Genomic DNA, 9,599 nt, shown 5'->3' with positions numbered 1-9,599 from the left:
AATTCAACAAAGACAACGCTTTGGATTCTCACTCTGAGAATACCAAGGGCTCTAAGTGGTGGTGTCGTCCCCGCTCTTGCTTCCTCATGCTTATTTGTGTTGCTGCCGTTTGTGTAAACGATCGTGCTAACGTAGCTGACTGTTTTGCTGAGCGATAGAGAACGTAGAGGTTCTTTCGCTACATTGAGTTCGAATTGAAGAGAGTCTTCAACTGGTATGTGACCTCAATCCCTTATATTTCATTTATCATAGCATGTCTTTAATTAGTGTAAATTGCATAACTGTTTATTAGAATGTGTATGTGGTATTTCGGTCACAATGAAATCCGAAAGATCTGAACGCGCTCATGGATGCTCTTAGTTAAGAGTTCCTTCAGGTTAGTCATTAGATAGGGCTGAGCTCGAGAGAGGATAATTAGATAAAAGACTCCCAGATCTATAATTTGCATGAATCAATCTAAGGTCAAAATAATTAATTTAGTTAATTCTTAACGAAATCATACCCTAGAACGTGTCTTTGTCTAGTTTCACCTCAGTTTTATCTTTTCTTGCTTTTTAGGATTAGATTAGTTAGGTTCTCGTCATAGTCCGATCCCCTAAATAAAATTAGAAGAATCTCTGAATAGCTAAAAGAGTCAAACCAATTCCTCAGAGGACAATACTCGGTCTCTTGTCCATTTTACTATACTATAATTTGACGCGTACGCTTGCGCTACCATCACCCTATTGAAGATCTTCACAAGCATTTGAGATCATTCCTTGAAATTTGGGGGATGGTAAAAATTAATGGAGTTTCTAATGATACCATAAGACTGAGATCATTTCCTTTCTCTTTGTAGGATAGAGCTAAGGATTGGCTTGAATCAATTCCATTAGAGACCATTGGAACATGGGATGAACTAGCTCAAGTCTTTTTGAACAAATACTATCTGCCCACCAAATCATCCAAATTGAGATCTGAGATTGTAGCTTTCTCTCAATAGCCTAATGAGCAACTCTATGAATGTCAGGAGAGATAAAAGGATTTATTGATGACATGTCCACAACATGGATATCCCAATTGCTTGAAAATTTAATTATTTTATAATGGGTTGAATGGTAACACTATTCCATTCTAAATGATACTATTAGGGGATCGATCTTTGGAGAAACTATTAATGAGGCTTATGGTATCTTGGAGGACATGGCCATTAGAGTTATAATTGGCCAAGTGATAAAGATTCCACCACCAAAATTGTCAGTGTGTAAGGACTTGATGAGGTAAGTGCTATTCAGACTCAATTGACCATAATTATTAACACTTTCTCTAAATTGGTTACAAGAGGACAATCATTAAATTCATCATCAATAACTTCTCAAGCAACCATGGTAGCATAATCTCAACATTTTTGGGGTGGACAGGAGAGTGAGACAGCCAATTATGTTGACAGAGGACATTAAATGGACCACCAACAAATTCCTACGTACTATCATCCTAATTTAAGAAATCATGAAAATTTTTTCTATGCTAACAATAAAATGTTTTGCAGGCACCACCTGGATTCTATAGTGCAAGACCATCAAATTAAGAGATGAAATCTTCTCTACAGGAGGCAATGTTAGAATTTGTAAAGGAATCTAGAGAAAAAACTACAAATTTAGAGACCACAGTTCAAGCTCATAGGATGGCAATTCAGAACATGGAGGTCCATCTTAGTCAAATTACCACTTCTCTGCAGACAATGCAAAAAGAAAAATTCCCTAGTTGTCCTAAGAAGAATCTAAAGGAGGAATGTAAAACTTTGACATTGAGGAGTGGAAAAAAGTTGGCCACTCATTTGAGAGATGGCGATGATGATGAACCACTTGAAAAAGAAGTGGAAAAGCTTAATGATGAATCTAGTGAAATGCAAGAAACTGAGGAAGTTGCTAAGGAAGTTGCAAAGGAAGAGTAACCAAAGGAAAAAGTAAGTAAACCAGAATCATCTTCAGGTATGTCTTTTTCACCTATACCTTTTGTGCCTAATAATATTCGTTATCCTTAGAGGTTTCAGGAAAAAAAAAAATAGATAGGCAATTTTCTAAGTTTCTAGATATTTTTAAGAAGTTGGATATTAATATTCCATTTTTAAAAGCCTTAGAACAAATGCCTAATATGTATAATTCATGAAAGATAATCTATCAAAGAACAATAACTTTAAGAAATATGAAATGATTGGTCTGGAAAAAGAGTGCAGTGTTGTGCTGCAAAAAAAGTTACCACAAAAGCTCAAAGATCCAGGGAGTTTTACTATCTCTTGCACTATTGGTTCATTGACTGTTGATAGAGCTTTGTGTGATTTAGGTGCTTCCATTAATTTGATTTGTTTATCTCTTTCCAGGCAGCTTAATGTTGGAGAAGTGAAACTGACTACGATCTCTTTGCAGCTAGTTGACATATCTTTGACATATCCTCGAGTTATTGTTGAAGATGTTTTAGTCAAGGTTGACAAGTTTATTTTTCCTGCAGATTTGATGGTGCTGGACATGGAAGAGGACTCCGAAACTCCTATCATTTTGGGAGTGAAGAAAAGAGATGAAAAATTCTATGTATCAAAAGGCAGGGGGCATTGCAATGCTACGACGTAAAGCAATGTTTAACGACAGAAGGTAGTAGTTGCACTTTAGGAGGCAGCGGTTCAACGCTAAGGATGAGTGTTGCAATGCTTTGGCAGAATCCGACCAACATTGCAACATTGATGTCGAAGCGTGGCAACATTGGCTTTCCATAATTTAAAATTTTGATAATTTTGGTAAAGATTTTGTACAAAATTTCCACCCTCTGATCAATTTAATAATTCTAAACACAGAAGGGACGATTCTGAACTAATTGGAAGATATTCAAACCTAATTTTGAGACAAAAAGAGAGAGTTCTTACCTAAGAGTAGTGAGTGAAGATCGATTGTGGAGAATGTTCAACTTCTCGATGTTCTAACAGAGAGAAGAGTGAAAATTTCTACCAAAGGAGGAGCATTTTGGATGGGGTTTTCTATGATTCTTTCTTTTTTCTACTCGAATGTTATTGATTTTGTATGAGAATATGTTCTTGAGAGTCATGAGTGCTAGACTCTTTGTTTAAGGGTGTTGTTGGATTTACATATGGATTTGGGTTAATATTTAAGAATCTCATGGAATTGCATAACAATTTATCTTTTGATGTCATTATTTTAATTGATTTTATTTGGCCATCAATAAATATTAGATTGAATGTTCAATTCGGTAGATTGTATATTTAATTAGACTTGTAACATTAAATTACTATTAATCTATCACGTACCTAGTTAGGGGAGTATAAAAGTTGATGACGATAATGTGTAACAATTCTCTCAATTCTATTGAGATTAATGTGACCTAATCTTAGATGTCAAAGGTGGTCATTCTCTTTAGGAGAAATTCTTTGTCTTTTTATTTTTGTTGCTATTTTGAACATCTTAGTATTTAGAATAACCTTTGTAACTAAAAACCTTAGTACATACAAGTTATTTTCTAATGAAATAGAACAAATCTCAATTATATTTTTAAAATAAACACTTTATTCTCAGCAAAGGAAAGAAAATACCTATGTTCAATGAAACAAGAAACTGAAATTAAATTCTTCCTAATTTTAGGAATAACATATACGTCATCTAATAACATATATTGTTTATTGTTTAAAAATAACTTGAGGCTTCCTACAGCAGCAACAGAAACGACCTCTCCAACCATATCGAAGAGTCCACTCTTCAGTTTCCAGGTGCCTACAGAAACTAATTCTCTATAAGTAAGAACAAACGTGATTAGTGACCTTTGAATCAATTATCTAGGCAGAGACATCATTCTCCACTAAACACGTTTTCAAGACAAGTAAGTCACGTTTATCATTTTTGGAATTCTTTCATTTATGGAGAGTAGTGGAATTAACTTTATTCCCCTTTCTAGAAACTCTAAATTTTATCCAAGAGGTCGAACCTCTATGATGAACCATTTTAGAGTTGCCAAAATTTTCCTCCCCTTCATATCCTTTGGCTTTCAATAAGGACTGAATTACATTGCGGAAGCTGACATTACTTCTTTCTTCAATAACAGCCCCATTCTACTCGATTTGTGAGGACTTTCGCCTAAACAATTCTTGCAATAAATTGCATGATCTCATATGCAGTGACCATGCTCTCATACCTTTTGGCTAAGATATCATACATGCTTGCCAAGATGTAAACTAGGATCATATCATTGGACTTTGTTCACTTTTCATATGTATCACAAACATTTTATGTTACATTAGGAGATGAGACTAGAGGACATTCCTCAGTCAAGATGAAATTTAGGTCATGAACTACGAAAATAGTGTTAAGAATATTTTTTCCATGTCGTATAGTATTTTTTTTTTTGGTCAATTTTATAGTGGCTAACATTCAAAGGACTTTATTAAACGTATTTTTCAAATAAATAAATTGGTATTTATTAGATTTTTGCATAACTTTTCTAAATCCAATATGGCTTTAGCAGAATGATGAACCCTAAATCATTTAATTTTGCAATGATGCTTCAATGATTTAGAATAACAGCTAATTGAAGGGGTAGTCAATTATTCCTTCACTGAGTTAAGACATTCTCAACCAATTGTTACACCAAATGTCAATTCATCTAGTCAGTCACATCCACCTCAATCGTTGAGGAAGCATCAATGTAGTGGGAGGGTTGCGAACGCACCTATTCGTTATATGTGTTTAACAGAAACCCTGATCGTCATCCAAGATGGCGACATTAAGAATCCATTGTCCTATAAATAGAAAATGGAAGATATGGACAAAGATGAATGGATCAAAGCTATGGATCTCGAAATATAGTGCATGTATTTCAATTCGGTATGAGATCTTGTAGATCGACCTGATGAGTTAAACCTATAGGTTGCAAGTGGATCTATAAGAGAAAAAGAGATGCAGATGGTAAGGTGCGTCTTTAAGACTAAACAAGTGACAAAGGTTATACCTAGGTTGGAGGAGTTAACTATGAGGAAACTTTCTCACCTATTGCCATGTTAAAATCTATCTGATACTCCTGCTTGTTGCCGCATATTATGACTACGAGTTTTGACCAATAGACGTCAACACTGCCTTTCTGAATGACAATCATGAGGAGACCATCTTTATGCAACAATTAGAGGGATTAATTTTCCTAGGTTAAAAGCAAAAGGTTTGTTAGATTAATCAATCAATTTATGGACTGAAATAGGCATCCCAATCTTGGAATATAAGATTTGATACTACTATCAAATATTATGACTTTGATCAAAATATTGTTGAGCCTAATGTTTACAAGAAAATCATTAACAATTCAATAGTTTTCCTAGTATTGTACATGGACAATATCCTGCTCGTTGAAAATAATTTAGATCTACTTACTGATGTAAAACAATGGTTAGCGACCCAATTCCAAATGAAAGTTTTGGGAGAGACGCAGCTTGTTCTAGGGATCGTAAGAACAAAATGTTGACCTTGTCTCAGGCATAATATATTGATAAGATTCTTGTCAAATATTTGATGCATAATTCCAAGAGAGGTTTATTACCTTTCAGGGATGAAATTCTCTTGTTTAAGGAACAGTGTCCTAAGATACCTCAAGAAGTTGAGGAAATGAAACAGATCCCCTATGCATCAGTTGTTGGCAACATAATGTATGCAATGTTCTGTACTAGACCTAACATTTGCTATGTAGTGGGGATAGTCAGTAGGTGTCTAATATAGGATTATATTACTGGACAAAAGTTAAAACCATCCTCAAGTATCTTCATAAATTGAGGGACTACATGCTTAAGTATGAGTCTAAGGATTTGATCCTTATAGGATACAGTGATCTGATTATTAGATTGATAGAGATTCTAAGAAATCCACTTCAGGATGAATTTTCACTCTTAACAGAGGAGTTGTAATTTGGAGGAGCACTAAGAAAAGTTGTATAGCTGACTCTACCGTAGAGGCAAAGTATGTAGTGGCTTGTGAAGCTGCCAATGAGGCTGTATGGATTAGAAATTTTTTTACTGATCTGGAAGTTGTCTCAGATATGTCAAAGCCCATCATTCTTTGTTGTGATAATAGTGGTGTTATGAAAAATTCCAGGGAACCTAGGAGCCACAAGCATGGAAAACACATAGAGCGTAAGTATCATCTTATACGGTAGATTGTGCATCGAAGGGATGTAATCTTCACGAAGATTTCTTTGGAGCATAATGTTGGTGATCAATTTACAAAACTCACGGTTAAAGTGTTTCAGGATCACCTGGAGAGTTTAAGTATATGAGACAGGCCCCATCTAGTATAGAGTAAGTGGAAGATTTTTTCTGGCGCGTAATGTATGCCCTAGTTTCTTGTTTTTGTGTATTGTACCTTGTAATTTTACTTTGTATTTGTTCACCTCACTAGCTCTAAGACAAGTGAAAGACTGTTGGGGTTGATGTTCTAAATCTCGTGGTCTTATAGTTTGTAAATTGTATGATACAAACATATTATTTATCTAATAAAATAAGTTGTAGTATATTTGACATTTAGTTGCATTAACACAAAATCAATAAACTAAGATCCATGGTTATTAGATGTAAATTAAGCATGTCTATGGAGACATATAGATTGATTGTTTAAGTAATAACTTGAACGGTAGATGGATCAGACTAGGTACCTTATCTTAGTGACACTATGGGTACGATCCGCTTTATAGTTATTATAATTGTTACAACATGCTGGAAATGATCTAATCTTAATAATTTATGTGGAGATATGTGAGTGAGGGTATCCTATATAAAGAGTTTGTATAAGACTAGATCACGAAATGAAAGAACTACTTGACACCGTTGCTAAAAGAGACTTACATTTCACCAAGATGACCATATGTGACTTGACCTTAATCCTGAGTGAGTTGTGAACTCCTGCCTATGAAGGTGATATTTTGATTTCCATAGGTGAGAGTGTCCAGTTTCGTCGACTCAATATGCATACCATTTTGGGAATTCGTCTGATTGGGGAGCTGGGAATACAACTACACAAGAAGGAATTCAATCCTTCCCTAATTTAAGGTAAGTAGATGAATTGCTCCCTTAAGGACTGATTCTGGATCTTGAATGTGCCACACCTTCTCCTGACCCAAGAGAGATTTAATTATAGTTGAGCTATGACTAATTGTTCATTAGAGAGATCGGTGGTACCTAAGAAGATAAAAGTAACTACAAGGGTAAAACGATAATTTTGACCTAGCTATACTTAGAGTGCAACTATCAGTATTTAGTAGAGTAACCAATAGTTAATGAAGGTTGATTAATTTAACTAAAAAGTTTAATTAATTAATCAAGATTCATTTGAGCTTCAATCTATAAGTCCATCAGATCCCCTTGTTAGCTCATTAAGAATAAATGAGAATCAAATTAATTTTGAATTAATTTGAACTTTTCAAATTAATTTTAGAAAATTAATTATATGAGATATAATTAATATAATATATATGTTACATTATAATAAAAAAGTGTTAATGAGAGAAATTAATATTTGAATATGAATCAAATATTAATTTTATGAACATGATTCATATAAAAACTATAAGTTAAAATTAATATTAATATTAATATGATAGGTTATTTGAGAGAATAACAAACTATAGGTTATATTATGACTGATATAATATAAATTATAGGTTATATCAAAATGTGACAAAACATATAGTTTAATACATATACATATATATATATATACACTACTATAAAAACTGCACTACTTGACATTTTTTCGCAATCAAGTATTAGTGTTACTTGACGTTTTTTAAAATGTCAAGTAATTTAGTATCAAGAATAAGAGAATTTTTTGACTTAACGAAAGTGAAGCTGTAATTTACTTGATATGTTATAACTGTCAAATATATGAGATTTGTCAACTTATTATAAGTGTCATGTATCTACATTTTTTACATTTATTATGGATCAAAGTTTTCATAAGTTGACAGTTTTTACTTATCAAATGTAATTTCTTCTTAACATCTAAAAACTGACAACTTAATAAATACTTGATACGTTTTGCTTGTCAAATTTGAATGTGTTTTTTCTTTAAAAAAATTGTACTATTAGAAATTACCTATATAATTGCTCCTATTTTGAGATCCAATAATCACATTGATATATATTAGACAAACAGTATTCATCAACCAAATAAACGACATTTCTAATCTTATTAACCATATGAACAAATAATATATATTCATAATCTTATGTCATTAACAAAGAAAACTAAATTCCCACTAGTTTAACAACAAAGAAAATCATGTTCTTCTCCATATATGAAATTATGAATGATGATTACAAAGAGTAATGTTAGAACACTACCATAAACCAAATCAAGAAAAGATATTAAAACTAGTATCGAAGGCTTGATAATCTTTCCCCATCTAGTTGGTCATGGATTTGCTAAAGTGAATCACCAATCCAACGACATCCAATGCCTTCCAACCATTCATCCAAACGACAAAGGTAAACTAGTAATACTCAATCTGCATTATTTGAAGTGAAATCATAAGTATTTAGAAGAAGACTTGATACACTACTTTAAGTTACTTTAACTTTGTATCTAGTGTTGTGATTCTATAAATGGTTGGTTGATTTTGCAAGAATCTTTCCGAGAAATCTTCGTATCTTACTGGTTGAAAAGTGATTAAACTATGAAGGTGTAATAAAAGTAGCTCAATTGCAATATATATATTTTTTTTGAAAGCAGTCCAGTTTCAATAGATATGCTTGATTGATACATGAGTTGGAAGAATCAGTAAACAAATTAAAATCCATACAGAATTGCAGATGATGCATTATAGCTTTTCAAAATGTGCTCCAATTTATAACACACCAAAAGTGATACAATATCTATACAAGAAAAATTGGCATGGATAGAAAGAATTTTCTTTTCCAAATCCATCTCCAGTGGAAAAACACACCTATATGTATTCGCAAGAATTCTATTAGCAAATGAATAAAGAAAAAACAAGGGAGAAACATCACAAACGTTGTAATCAAAGACGGATAGACTTTTTCAGTGCTTTTCCTAAGCATTCCACCCCACCTCCAGGACTTCTAGTGTGCTAACAGGTTGATGACATGTAAATTCAAAATGGTCACTACTTAAAGTTCCAGTAGAATAAAAAATATTAGAGAAATTTGTAAAAACCACCTAATCTATAAACATATATATAACTAAAAGTTTATTGGGCAAAGAAAAACACTTATAGAAAGTAAATTTGTAATTGAAGCAATGATTTATTATTATTGCAATTGCTAGGGGTAATGAATTAAATTTGAAACAAAATAATGAAAGGTGAAAGTGAAAAATTAAAAAAGAAAAAGAAAAAAGAAGTAGTTTGACAAAAAAGTAAGAGCTATTGAATTGGATACTAAGATAAATCACTGTCATTCATATTTTAGTACGAAGAAATGAAATTCTCACCACCACCACTTTACAATAATTTACAAAAACGGAACCCAATTTATGACTAAAGAGACCAACCCATATAGAAATCAATTAGGGTAACTTAGATTGAAAAAAACTGAGACAAATTGAGATGAGAAGTTATAGTTTCAT

The sequence above is a fragment of the Benincasa hispida genome, chromosome 2 (assembly GCF_009727055.1).
Source record: "Benincasa hispida cultivar B227 chromosome 2, ASM972705v1, whole genome shotgun sequence".
NCBI classification, from domain to species: domain Eukaryota; kingdom Viridiplantae; phylum Streptophyta; class Magnoliopsida; order Cucurbitales; family Cucurbitaceae; genus Benincasa; species Benincasa hispida.
Note: the sequence above shows the minus strand (reverse complement) of the source record.